Genomic DNA, 14,911 nt, shown 5'->3' with positions numbered 1-14,911 from the left:
TGCACATTTTAGAGTGGCCTTATATTGTCCCCAGCACAAGGTGCACTTGTGTAATGATCATGCTGTTTAATAAGCTTCTTGATATGCCACACCTGTCAGGTGGATGGATTGTCTTCGCAAAGGAGAAATGCTCACTAACAGGGATGTAAACAAATGTGTCCACAACATTTTAGAGAAATAAGCTTTTTGTGCATTTGGAAAATTTCTGGGATATTTTATTTCAGCTCATGATACATGGGACCAACACTATATTTTTGTTCAGTGCATTCGGAAAGTATTCAGACCCCTTCCCTTTTTCCACATTTTGTTACGTTACAGCCTTATTCTAAAATGCATTCAATTATTTTTTTTACACAAATCTACACACAATACCCCATAATGACAAAACAGGTTTGTAGAAATGTTAGCAAATGTATACAAAATAAAAAACATAAATACCTTATTTACATAAGTATTCAGACACTTTGCTATCAGACTCAAAATTGAGCTCAGGTGCATCCTGTTTCCATTGGTCATCCTTGAGATGTTTCTACAACTTGATTGGAGTCCATCTGTGGTAAATTCAATTGATTGGACATGATTTGGAAAGGCATACACCTGTCTATATAAGGTCACACAGTTGACAGTGTATGTCAGAGCAAAGACCAAGCCATGAGGTCGAAGGAATTGTCCGTAGAGCTCCGAGACAGGATTGTGTCGAGGCACAGATCTGGGGAAGGATACCAAAAAATGTCTGCAGCATTGAAGGTCCCCAAGAACATAGTGGCCTCCATCATTCTTAAATGGAAGTAGTTTGGAACCACAAAGACTCTTCCTAGAGCTGGCCGCTCGGGCCAAACTGAGCAATCGGGGGAGAAGGGCCTTGGTCAGGGAGTTTACCAAGAACCCTATAGTCACTCTGACAGAACTCCAGAGTTCCTCTGTGGAGATGGGAGAACCTTCCAGAAGGACAACCATCTCTGCAGCACTCCACCAATTAGGCCTTTATGGTAGAGTGGCCAGACGGAAGCCACTCCTCAGTAAAAGGCACATGACAGCCAGCTTGGAGTTTGCCAAAAGGCACCTAAAGGACTCTCAGACCATGAGAAACAAGATTATCTTGTCTGATGAAAACAAAATTGAACTCTTTGGCCTGAATGGAGGAAACCTCGCACCATGATCCACAGCAGGATCATGCTGTGGGGATGTTTATCAGCGGCAGGGACTCGGAAACTAGTCAGCATCGAGGCAAAGATGAACGGAGAAAAGTACAGAGAGATCCTTGATGAAAACCTGCTCCAGAGCGCCCAGGACCTCAGACTGGGGGCGATGGTTCACCTTCCAACAGGACAACGACCCTAAGCACACAGCCAAGACAATGCAGGAGTGGCTTCGGGACAAGTCTCTGAATGTCCTTGAGTGGACCAGCCAGAGCCCGGACTTGAAACCGATCGAACATCTCTGGAGAGTCCTGAAAATAGCTGTGCAGCGACGCTCCCCATCCAACATGACAGAGCTTGAAAGGATCTGCAGAGAAAAATTGGAGAAACTCCCCAAATACAGGTGTGCCAAGCTTGTAGCGTCATCATACCTAAGAACACTCAAGGCTGTAATCGCTGCCAAAGGTCCTTCAACAAAGTACTGTGTAAAGGGTCTGAATACTTATGTAAATGTTATATTCCAGTTTTGTATATTTTTTTTATAAATGTGCAAACATGTATAAAAACCTTTTTGCTTTGTCATTATTGGGTACTGTGTGTAGATTGATGAGGGGGAAAAAACTATTTAATCAATGTTAGAATAAGGCTGTAACATAACAAAATGTGTAAAAAGTCAAGGGGTCCCCTGTAGCTCAGTTGGTAGAGCATGGCGCTTGCAATGCCAGGGTTGTGGGTTCATTTCCCACGGGGGGCCAGAATGAAAATGTATGCACTCACGAACTGTAAGTCGCTCTGGATAAGAGCGTCTGCTAAATGACTAAAATGTACAAATGTAAAATGGGTCTGAATACTTTCCGAATGCACTGTAGCCTACTACAATACCCACCTTATCCTACTAACTAGTGTCGTAGTAAATATATAATGTTATAGCTTGGTCTGACTAAAATCTTGTGCATGACCCATTTTGTGTTGGGCGTTTGTTTTCAATACAATGGACAAAAGGGTCCTATCTTGTCAGCCTTGTCAGCAGGTGGCCAAGGACAACACCCACGCCATAGGTCTCTCAGTTCTTCCAACTCACGAGTTCTTGCTCTGAGGACACACACACACACACACACACACACACACACACACACACACACACACATCATCACTGATAACACACACACACACACACACACATCATCACTGTTAAACACACACACACACACACACACACACACATCATCACTGTTAAACACACACACACACACACACACACACACACACACAAAAAAATCCCCTTCTCTTAGGCTGAACATCTGAAGACAGAGAACCCGACTCAGAGCCAATGCAACAGTGACACTAGCCTGGAGGGGACCTCGCCCAACTCATCAGGACCAATCAGAAGATCAGAACTACTAGATTCAACCTACTTCATTTTATTGCATAAAATGTCAGCACACAATGTTTCGGGGCTCTCTTCAGATAGCTCCCTAAGAGTTTGACGAACGGGTCCGTGCACGCGATTCCAGATATCTTTACCTCTGAATAAACTGCCTTATATTATACCATTATCCACCCTGTCCAAAGTCTCTACTTGGTCTCAGTTCTCCAGTAAACTTGTGATTATCAACACTAGCCCAACCAGATGGCGCTATTATTCCTTTTAAGTTGTTTGTCATCTGCGTCCGACTGGAATCTTTGCAACAAGCTATAAACTTGTGTCACCCGGCGACCGGCTCATACATAAAACATCCTCCATTCAGGCTGCAAGGGGGTCGATTTCCTCCTTACTTGCTTTAATGGCGAGCCGCCCCCTCCAACAAAATGAAAAATAGGCGTACTTAATAAAACACATTTTTCCACCATGATGCTAGAGTGCCTAATGCTACTTCCTGATGTTCAGCCGATCAGGTTGCAGCAGTCTGTTGTTTACCCTGGCTGAACGCCTTGTGCAACATCAGGAAGTACCATTAGCCACTCTAGCATGGTGGTGGAAAATTGTGTTTTATAAAGACAGTACGCATTTTTTTCCAGTTTTTTTGGGGGGTGGCTCGCCATTAAAGCTAGTTAATGAGGAAATCAACACCCTTGCAGCCTGAATGGAGGATGTTTTATGTACGAGCCGGTCGCCGGGGGATACGAGTGTATTGCCGGCTGCATAGATTACAGTTGGACGCAATGACAAACGATGTAAAATGAATAATAGCTCCATCTACCGGACGGTTGGGCTAACCACTAAACATACTACGGAGATACGGTACATTTTCATCCATCCTAGGTCCACAGGCCTGGGAGGACGACACTTCTTCTTCCAATATCTTCTTTAGAACCTCTGCAGATATGTCTTGAATTTCCACAACAATGTCAATTTTCTGTGACCTGCGTTCTACTTGCGCAGCACAATTCACGACCATTGCGATGAAGGCCAGGAACCTGGATTTGTCAACGCGCTGGGGTCCACGCGTTGAAATGGGAACAGTCCATTTCAATCTACTTACAGTATAGTGTTTAAAAATATAGAGTAAAGCACAGATAATATTGACTTTGACCAGAACTATTGTCTAAAAATCATATTCTTAGGGGGTTAAATTACATTTCAATAAATTGATACCAATGAGGAGGGAATAAGCTGCCATATCTAAATCGAACCATGAAGCAAATGTTATACTGTAATAAATATAATATTTATAATTCAATCAAGATTTCTTTAGTCTCTACACCTTTAAATCATTAGGTTACACGTCTGCCTTTTGGGCTGCGTTTAGACAGGCAGCGCAATTCTGATACGTTTTTTCCACTAATTGGTCTTTTGACCAATCACATCAAATTACCAATTATTGAAAAAAATATCAGAATTGGGCTGCCTGTCTAAACGCAGCCTTGAAGACAGACATACGGGTTTGTAACGGTCTTTGGCTGCGTTTACACAGGCATCCCAACAGAGCTCGCCAGTTTGTAGTCATAAAAAACGGAAATTTGTTCAGCTATTCCTATGGGGGAAATGAATGGGGAAAGAATGGGGTTTTGGGATAAACTCCGAAAATAAGGTCTGATGTTAACACAGGCTTAGGAGATCTTATACATTTTGTTCTATGAGATAATATCAGTCAGTTAACATGATGTTTATGAATTATGAAGCTTTTATGTGCTTTATGTGGTTGTTTTGATTACATAAATGCTTCAAAATTTACAAACATTTACGTTAGCTGATGAAGATTATCTCATCGAACAAAATGTATTAGATCTCCTAAGCCTGTGTTTACCACAGACCTTATTTTCAGCGTTTTTCCAAACCCCCCAAAAACTAAAACATTAATTTCCCCATAGGCTTTGGCCAACAAGCCATGACTGAGTTAGTGCCTTCCACTAATTGGTCTTTTGACCAATCACATCAGATCTTTTCACATCAGCTCTTTTTCAGAGCTGATCTGATTGGTCAAAAGACCAATTAGTGAAAAAAATATCAGAATTGGGCTGCCTGTGTGAACGCAGCCTTTTACTGGTTTAGAATGGAATGCAGATCAGATGAAGGCCTGCCACTTGGCCAGTTGAAATAAATGTGTTCTTCTCTTTGGATTCCAGTAATTCAGGTTCTTCCTGTGCCACATTCTTCCATCTCTCACTGGAACTTCCCCTCATACCACAGGACAGACAGACATACACTCCCCTCTGTGCCCTACTAATGTGGAGCTCTGGTATGTGTATTCTTTCATGTGAGTCGAACAGAAAACATGTTTAAAATAGTGTTCTCCATTATTGGACCTACACTATACAATTTTACAATAGCCTATATTTAACATAATTGTGACAACTGTCAACGTCGGCAGTTTTATCATGAGAGAGAGAGAGAAAGATAGCAGGCATTAGACAGCTGGGCTGAGGTGCAGGAACAGGAAAATGCTGTTTGATGGAATCAGATGGGCTGTGCCTCTCACCTAGGGAAAAGCAAATGAGCTTTTCCAAACCTAAAAATAACATTCAAAGTACTCTCTATCCCACGGGAGGAAAGCCATTGGCCTGGATGGGACGGGAAACAGAGTGAGTGCTTTTAAGCCTAAACTGTGTATCTTCTTCTCATCTCAGCCTATCAGAAACAGGAACAGTTGATCAAGCCCAGGGCCATAGTGTTAAATCGTACATTCCAACTCTGAATGTATCTAAATAGTGTTAAGTCAACTAGATGTTGTCAGATGCAGCATCACTGAATTTGAGACTATCTTACTTAATTTACCTCTAGTAAGATAATACAGCCTACCAATACATTCAGAGTGATGACCACATAGAGGTAAGCAGAATAATAATAAGTGTCCAATTACACATCGTCCTCACTGCCTCTCCTTGGACCCCTGATCTGGTGAAGCTGGATAGGTGAGAGTCATTATCATATGCTGTAAGTTATATTGTTAACTTCTCTAGTGCTTGTCAGTCCCAGGGTCATTGGGGAGAGGACAGGAGGAGAGAGGGAGCCCTTTAAAAGAGAAGTGACATGGTGTGCCAGTGCTAGTCAGATGTACTTTCACCTTCATTAGGGGTCGGGCAGAGCCAGTGCCAGCTTCCTGTCACACTGTGTCAGCCAATCAGACAGACGGGTGCAGCCAGGCCATTCTCCCATGGCCACAAGTTTTTCTTTCTCCTCAATATCCATCAGTCTCTGACTCTATCTTTCTCTCTCGTTCTCTATCTCTCGCTCTCGCTCTTGTTCTCTCTCACTCTCTCTCTCTCTCTCTCTCTCTCTCTTGTTCTCTCTCTCTCTCTCTCTCTCTCTCTCTCTCTCTCTCTCTCTCTCTCTCTCTCTCTCTCTCTCTCTCTCTCTCTCTCTCTCTCTCTCTCTCTCTCTCTCTCTCTCTCTCTCTCTCCCTCTCTTCTCTCTCTCTCTCACTCTCTCTTTCTCAGCAATATGTCTGCCATTTCGTCTAAGATAATAAGGTTGTTTTTCCTGACAATTAATAATGTATCAATTTATGAAACATACATCAAAGATCTACATAAGCTGCACATACAGTGCTTTCGGAAAGTATTCAGACCCCTTGACCTTTTCCACATTTTGTTACATTACAGCCTTATTCTAAAATTGATTAAATAAATAACAAATCTCATAAATCTACAAGCAATACCCCATAATGACAAAACGAAAACAGAAATACCTTATTTACGTAAGTATTCAGACCCTTTGCTATGAGACTCGAAATTGAGCTCAGGTGCATCCTGTTTCCATTGATCATCCTTGCGATGTTCCTACAAGTTGATTGGAGTCCACTTGTGGTGAATTCAATTGAATGGACATGATTTGGAAAGGCACAGACCTGTCTATATAAGGTCACACAGTTGACAGTGTATGTCAGACCAAAAACCAAGCCATGAGGTTGAAAGAATTGTCCATAGAGCTTCGAGGCAGGATTGTGTCGCGACACAAATCTGGGGAAGGGTACCAACATTTTTTGCAGGATTGAAGGTCCCCAAGAACACAGTGGCCTCCATCATTCTTAAATGGAAGAAGTTTGGAACCCCGAAGACTCTTCCTAGAGCTGGCCGCCCGGCCAAACTGAGCAATTGGGGGAGAAGGGCCTTGGTCAGGGAGGTGACCAAGAACTCGATGGTCACTCTGACAGAGCTCCAGAGTTCCTCTGTGGAGATGGGAGAACCTTCCAGAAGGACAACCATCTCTGCAGCTCTCCACCAATCAGACGGAAGCCACTCCTCAGTAAACGACACATGACAGTCCGCTTGGAGTTTGCCAAAAGGCACCTAAAGGACTCAGACCATGAGAAATAAGATTCTCTGTTCTGATGAATCCAAGATTGTACTCTTTGGCCTGTATGCCAAGTGTCACGTCTGGAGGAAACCTGGCACCCTCCCTACGGTGAAGCATGGTGGTGGCAGCATCATGCTGTGGGGATGTTCTTCAACAGCAGGGACTGGGAGACTAATCAGGAGTGAGGGAATGATGAACGGAGCAAAGTACAGAGAGATCCTTGATGAAAACCTGCTCCAGAGCGCTCAGGACCTCAGACTGGGGCGAAGGTTCACTTTCCAACAGGACAACGACCCTAAGCACACAGCCAAGACAACGCAGGAGTGGCTTCAGGACAAGTCTCTGAATGTCCTTGAGTGGCCTAGCCAGAGCCTGGACTTGAACCCAATCTAACATCTCTGGAGAGACTTGAAAATTGTTGTGCAGCGACACTCCCCATCCAACCTGACAGAGCTTGAGAGGATCTGCAGAGAAGAATAGGATAAACTCCCCAAATACAGGTGTGCCAAGCCTGTAGCGTCATACCCAAGAAGACTTGAGGCTGTAATCGCTGCCAAAGGTGCTTCAGCAAAGTACTGAGTAAAGGGTCTGAATACCTATGTAAATGTGATATTGACATTTTTTATTTGCAATACATTTGCTAAATTTTCTAAAAACCAGATTTTGCTTTGTTATTATAGGGTATTGTGTGTAGATTGATGAGGGTGTCACGGATTCTGCCGAGTACTAGCTACTGCCGATCGATGTTTTCGGTGTTTGTCTTGTGTTGTCTAGTTTATACACCTGTTGCTTATTAGTGTTGATTGTGTAGCATATAAGTTCCCTTGTTTTACGTTTGGCCTTTGTGTGTTATTGTGTATTGTCTCGTTGATTTTCGGCATAGTTATTTCGCCTCATTACGCACCAGTGTTTTGGAGACTTTTGTTTGTGCGTTTGCATTCAGTAAAGTAGTCATCCTGATTCTCTGTGTCCTGCATCTGACTTCACTTGCCGCGTACACATCACCCTTTTGACAGAATAACACACCCACCATGGAGTCAGCAGGACCAGCGGTGGTAACGGAGTCTCTAGAGGAGCGCGTCAGCAGCCAGGACGCCATGATCCGAAGACTCGGCACCGCCATGCAGGATGTGATGGACACTTTGAGCCGATGGGAAAGAGGAGGTTTGCCCACACCTCCTCCTACAATACCACCACCATCGGCCAGACCCATCGTTCCATCTCCGGAGTCCAGTGGGATTCGGCTCTCGCTCCCGAGGGCATATGATGACACCGCAGCCGGGTGTCAGGGTTTCCTACTTCAAGTAGAACTCTACCTGGCAACCATTCACCCGGCGCCCTCGGGATACGAGAGCGTTTCCGCCCTCATCTCCTGTCTACCCGGCAAGGCATTGGAGTGGGCCAATGCCAAATGGAGGGGAATAGACGCCGCCACCATCAGTTATGCGGAGTTCTCCCGCCGCTTCAGGGCGGTTTTCGATCATCCCCCAGAGGGGAAAGCGGCGGGGGAGCGTCTGTTCCACCTCCGACAAGGGAAGAGGAGCGTGCAAGAGTTAGCCCTGGATTTCCGGACTCTGGCGGCCAATGTGGGGTGGAATGAGAGGGCCCTCATCGACCACTATCGGTGCAGCCTACGGGAGGACGTTCGCCGAGAGTTGGCCTGCAGGGACACCAACCTGAGCTTCGATCAGTTGGTGGACATGTCGATCCGTCTGGATACCCTGCTGGCTACCCGCGGACGTCCGGAGTTGGGGCCGTCCATTCCATCCCCCAGCACCTCCGAGCCGAGCCCTATGGAGCTCGGGGGTGCTGGTGCTAGAGAGAGGAGGAGAGAGACCCGGAGAGAGGCCGTCCCCTGCACCAACTGTGGCCGTAGAGGACACACTGCGGTTCGGTGCTAGGGAGGGTCTCCTGGGGATCGAGGCAACAGGTTACGCACTGATGAGTCATTTCAGGTGAGTAGGCGCCCAACTCACCCAGAGCTCTCTGTTGTCCACTTGTGTATTCAAGTTGAATTTCCCCAGGTTTCATCTCATTCCCAGCATAAGGCGCTAGTCGATTCAGGCGCAGCTGGGAATTTTATTGATCGTAATTTCTGTGATAAGTTAGGGATTCCCCTCCTACCAGTAGATGTGCCTTTCCCTATCCATGCCCTAGACAGCCGTCCTTTGGGGTCAGGATTGATTAGGGAGGTCACGGCGCCACTAAAGATGAAGATGCAGGGGGGTCATGAGGAAATCATACAGTTGTATCTGATCGACTCTCCTGCGTTTCCCGTGGTGCTGGGGCTTGATTGGTTAATATCTCATGACCCCAACATTTCGTGGCAACAGAGGGCTCTCAGGGAGTGGTCTGATCAGTGTGTCGGGCGGTGTATAGGTGTTTCCGTAGGGGCGACCACGGTGGAAAGTCCGAACCAAATGCCCGCACTGCACATTCCTTCTGAGTATAATGATTTGGCACTCGTCTTCAGTAAGAAGAGGGCGACACAATTACCACCTCATAGACAGGGGGATTGTGCGATAGACCTCCAGGCAGGTGCTGCACTTCCGCGTAGTCATGTGTATCCTCTGTCTCAAGAGGAGACGGCGGCTATGGAGACATACATCGCCAAATCTCTGGGACAGGGATACATACGGCCCTCCACTTCTCCTGCGTCCTCGAGTTTCTTTTTTGTGAAGAAGAAGGATGGGGGTTTACGCCCGTGTATTGATTACCGTGGTCTCAATCAGATCACAATCAAATACAGCTATCCTCTCCCTCTGATTGCGAGTATGACGGAGTCATTACACGGAGCGCGCTTCTTCACAAAATTGGATCTCAGGAGCGCTTACAACCTGGTGCGCATTAGGGAGGGAGATGAATGAAAAACAGCATTTAGTACCACCTCGGGTCACTATGAGTATCTCGTCATGCCATACGGGTTAATGAATGCTCCTTCAGTCTTCCAATCATTTGTGGACGAGATTTTCCGGGATTTGCATGGGCAGGGTGTAGTGGTGTATATTGACGACATTCTAGTATACCCTGCTACACGAGCCGAGCATGTGGCCCTGGTGCGTCGAGTGTTGGGTAGGCTGTTGGAGCATGACTTGTATGTGAAGGCTGAGAAATGCCTGTTTTTCCAGGAGTCCATCTCCTTCCTGGGCCATCGGTTGTCCGCGTCAGGGGTGGAGATGGAGATTGACCGCGTTTCAGCCGTGCGTAATTGGCAGACTCCTACCACGGTTAAGGAGGTGCAGCGGTTTTTGGGTTTTGCCAATTACTACCGGGGGTTTATCCGGTGTTTTGGACAGGTAGCAGCTCCCATCACCTCCCTGCTAAAGGGGGGCCCGGTGCGTTTGCAGTGGTCGGCTGAGTCGGACAGGGCGTTTAGACAACTGAAGGACCTGTTCACCTCGGTTCCGGTGCTGGCACATCCGGACCCCTCTTTGGCGTTCCAAGTGGAGGTGGACGCGTCAGAGGCGGGTATTGGGGCTGTACTGTCTCAACGCTCGGGCACGCCTCCTAAACTCCGGCCCTGTGCTTTTTACTCTAAGAAGCTCAGCCCGGCGGAACGTAATTACGACGTGGGGGACAGGGAGCTGCTAGCTGTGGTCCAAGCCCTAAAGGTGTGGAGGCATTGGCTTGAGGGGGCTCAACACCCTTTTCTCATTCTGACTGACCATCGTAACCTGGAGTACATCCGGGCAGCTAGGAGACTGAACCCTCGTCAGGCTAGGTGGGCCATGTTTCTGGCCCGGTTTGTCTTTAAGCTCACCTATATACCAGGGTCACAGAACGTTAAGGCAGACGCCCTGTCCCGGCGATATGACACAGAGGAGAGGTCCATTGAGCCCACTCCCATACTTCCGGAGTCTTGTCTGGTGGCACCGGTGGTGTGGGAGGTCGATGCGGAGATCGAGCGGGCGTTACGTAACGACCCTACTCCTCCAGAGTGTCCGGAGGGGCGGAAGTACGTGCCACTCGAGATTCGTGATCGACTAATTTATTGGGCTCACACGCCACCCTCCTCTGGTCATCCTGGTATTGGCCGGACAGTGCACTGCCTTAGTGAAAAGTACTGGTGGCCAACATTGGCAAAGGACGTGAGGGTTTATGTCTCCTCCTGCTCGGTGTGCGCTCAGTGTAAGGCGCCTAGACACCTGCCCAGGGGGAAGTTACAACCCCTACCCGTTCCACAACGGCCGTGGTCTCACCTATCGGTAGACTTTGTCACGGACCTTCCCCCCTCCCAGGGGAATACCACTATTTTGGTCGTTGTGGATCGGTTTTCTAAGGCCTGTCGTCTCATTCCAATGCCGGGTCTCCCTACTGCCCTACAAACTGCTGAGGCCCTGTTTACTCACGTCTTCCGGCACTACGGGGTACCTGAGGATATAGTGTCTGATCGGGGTCCCCAGTTCACCTCTAGAGTCTGGAGGGCGTTTATGGAACGCTTGGGGATCTCGGTTAGCCTTACCTCGGGTTTCCACCCTGAGAGTAATGGGCAGGTGGAAAGAGTAAACCAGGATGTGGGTAGGTTTCTGAGGTCCTATTGCCAGGACCGGCAGGAGGAGTGGTCTGGGTATATCCCCTGGGCAGAGATTGCCCAGAACTCCCTTCGCCACTCCTCTACGAATCTGACTCCTTTTCAGTGTGTGTTGGGGTATCAGCCGGTTCTGGCACCCTGGCATCAGAGCCAGATCGAGGCTCCTGCGGTGGATGAATGGTTTCGGCGCTCGGATTAAACATGGAACGCTGCGCATGTCCATCTGCAGCGGGCTATCCGTAGGCATAAGGCGAGCGCCGATCGCCACCGCAGTGAGGGTCCAGCATATGCACCTGGAGATCGAGTCTGGCTCTCGACTCGAAACCTACCCCTTCGCCTGCCCTGCCGGAAGCTGGGTCGGCGGTTTGTGGGGCCATTTAAAGTCCTGAGGAGATTGAACGAGGTATGTTACAGGTTACAACTGCCAAATGATTATCGCATTAACCCCTCGTTCCATGTGTCTCTCCTCAGGCCGGTGGTAGCTGGTCCACTCCAAGACAATGAGATACGAGAGGCTCCTCCGCCCCCACTGGACATCGAGGGGGCTCCGACGTACTCAGTCCGGTCCATCGTGGATTCGAGACGTCGGATGGGGGGTCTGCAGTATCTCGTGAAGTGGGAGGGGTACGGTCCGGAGGAACGGTGCTGGGTGCCTAGGAGGGACATCTTAGATCCCTCCCTCTTGACGGAGTTCTGCCGAGGCTGCTCCTCCTCCTTGCTCGGGCAGGCTTCGGCGTTCGTCGTCCCCGGAGTACTAGCTACTGCCGATCGATGTTTTCGGTGTTTGTCTTGTGTTGTCTAGTTTATACACCTGTTGCTTATTAGTGTTGATTGTGTAGCATATAAGTTCCCTTGTTTTACGTTTGGCCTTTGTGTGTTATTGTGTATTGTCTCGTTGATGTTCGGCATAGCTATTTCACCTCATTACGCACAGGGTGTTTTTCCCCTCCAGTGTTTTGGAGACTTTTGTTTGTGCGTTTGCATTCAGTAAAGTAGTCATCCTGATTCTCTGTGTCCTGCGTCTGACTTCACTTGCCGCGTACACATCACCCTTTTGACAGAGGGAAAAAAACAACTTCATCAATTTTAGAATAAGGCTGTAACCTAACAAAATGTGGAAAAAGTAAAGGGGTCTGAATTCTTTCCGAATGCACTGTAAGCCCATAGAATATTTATATTACATGTTGTTCTGTTCTGGAGGGGTCTAATCATAGAAATGTCAGGACCCCATCATGAGACACATATCAAATCAATGGTCATTCATATCTCATCATGTCCATTGTACCACTTGCATTTATGATTGCCTGTGGAATTCTAACTGTTTGTTTGACCATGTGCACTGGTTTCCATACGCTGTAGTTAAACGCTGAGTGGCTTCGTAGACAAATGACCACCGGTCACCATGGTGACTAATCGTCTGGTCAATCCAAAACACTTTATGCTTCAATTGTGACAACTTACTTTTTGGAGTGCTTGAGATGTCTGTATTGGCAAGAATCCTCAATCAGTAGCAAGTGGATTTAGATATTCACTGTAGACAGTAACAGCCCCATCCATCATTAAGACATCAGACTCAGTAAATTAAATCACCACCAGCTCATCTGCAAAGTCCCAGTGGGGACAACTATCATTGCAGCACAGTTTTAGTGAGCTATCAACAGCATACCGTAGGGCTTTATCTGGGTGTAAACAGTAGTGTAGGGGCATTGTTCTTCCATCTCTCTCTCAGTTCACACCCTTCTGTACATACCCAAATAGACTGTTAATGTTGGCTGGCTGGGCCTGGGAGGAGGGAAGAGAGGGAGAGAGAAAAAGTAATTGAATTATAGGTGGAAAGGCACTACATTTGCCATTCCTGTCATAGCCCTCACCTCTCCATAGCATGCGAGAGAAGAAGAGGAAGACTGTATGATGATGGTCCTCGGCTGCCAAAAGAAGCAGTGTTTTGACCTTTCACTGGATCTATCATAAATAGAACCTGTCTCTTTCTCAGTAATATCAGGTTTAAGCCAGGCATGCATACATAATGCATGCCCAGCTTATAACGGTATTTCAATGGCACAAACTGGTCACCAAACAGTCTATTTAAGATCATGCACATGAGGCTACAGAACCCTATAGCTGTTTCATTCAAGTTTTTAGCTATAAAGAGTAACAAATGCATTTCATTGGAGTGCTCTATAGTTCTCTATAAAATGACTGGGGGATGGTGACAGTAGTATAGTGAAATCACATAAGAGACTTTAATCTTATGGAGGCTATAGTGCACTGCCAAGGGATGACCTCCTAATAACAACGGTGTTATATTTGCGTGATATGCCACCACAGCAGAGAGATGGGTCTGAATAACACAATTTTTAAAACCTTAAGCTCTTTTTTCCCTCTGCGGCCAGATTGTCTCTTATTCTGTATAATAGTGTCTCTATACCCATTAACCCCCTGTATTGTAACACACTCCCAACAAGACTGCCAGATATTCACTGACCTACTGTAACCATAATGTTTCTGTGCTAAACACTCTGTAAAAGAGGAGGTCAATTTTATGCTTAGATGTCTTTTTAATCTTCTTTTCCTCTACGACCCGATAAAGACTTACTCGTCATAATATCCACAGAGAGAGAGCGAGAGGAAGGGAGGGAGAGAGAAATCCCTATTTTTATGTAAAGCAGAGCAGCAAAGCCCAGTGTTACCCTGTCAGATTACAGATGAATGGTTCTCACAAAAAGGCCATCAGATTATCTGACACTATTTAGGATTGCTGTCATATGAGAGGCTATGTCATTGATGGCTTGTAAATCATCATTTTTATTACCAATACCATTCTGCAGTTCAGTATGTAGGTTATGTTTTGGTATGAATTGTATCAAACAATATCCAGAGCAACAGAGTGATGAGCACTCTCACAAAGTTAAAACAGTGCCAGAGGTCTAGATTTGAAATGCAGCAAAATAAATGCCTTATACAGGATATTGAACCATCTCAAATCATGTCAGCACAATCAAAATTCTGGCTCATCCCCCAAAGCAATAAAATATATTCCATCTCTAGAATTACAGATTCTGCGAATGCTTGACGTGATTTAGTGATAAGGTTGAACCACTGGTTATGCAGAGCCTCTCTCTCCTGGCACATAGGTCATTAGCATTATGTTGTGGTCAGATGAGACCAAATTGGAGCTCTTTGGCATCAACTCAACTCGCCGTGTTTGGAGGAGGAGGAATGCTGCCTATGACCCCAAGAACACCATCCCCACGTCAAACATGGAGGTGGAAACATTATGCTTTGGAGGTGTTTTTCTGCTAAGGGGACAGGACAACTTCACCGCATCAAAGGGACGATAGACGGGGCCATGTTCCATCAAATCTTGGGTGAGAACCTCCTTCCTTCAGCCAGGGCATTGAAAATGGGTCATGGATGGGTATTCCAGCATGACAATGACCCAAAACACACGGCCAAGGCAACAAAGGAGTGGCTCAAGAAGAAGTACATTGTCACGCTCGTTCA

This window comes from Coregonus lavaretus (genome assembly GCF_964263955.1).
Source record: "Coregonus lavaretus genome assembly, chromosome: 12".
NCBI classification, from domain to species: Eukaryota; Metazoa; Chordata; class Actinopteri; order Salmoniformes; family Salmonidae; genus Coregonus; species Coregonus lavaretus.
This window is presented reverse-complemented; position numbering follows the sequence as displayed.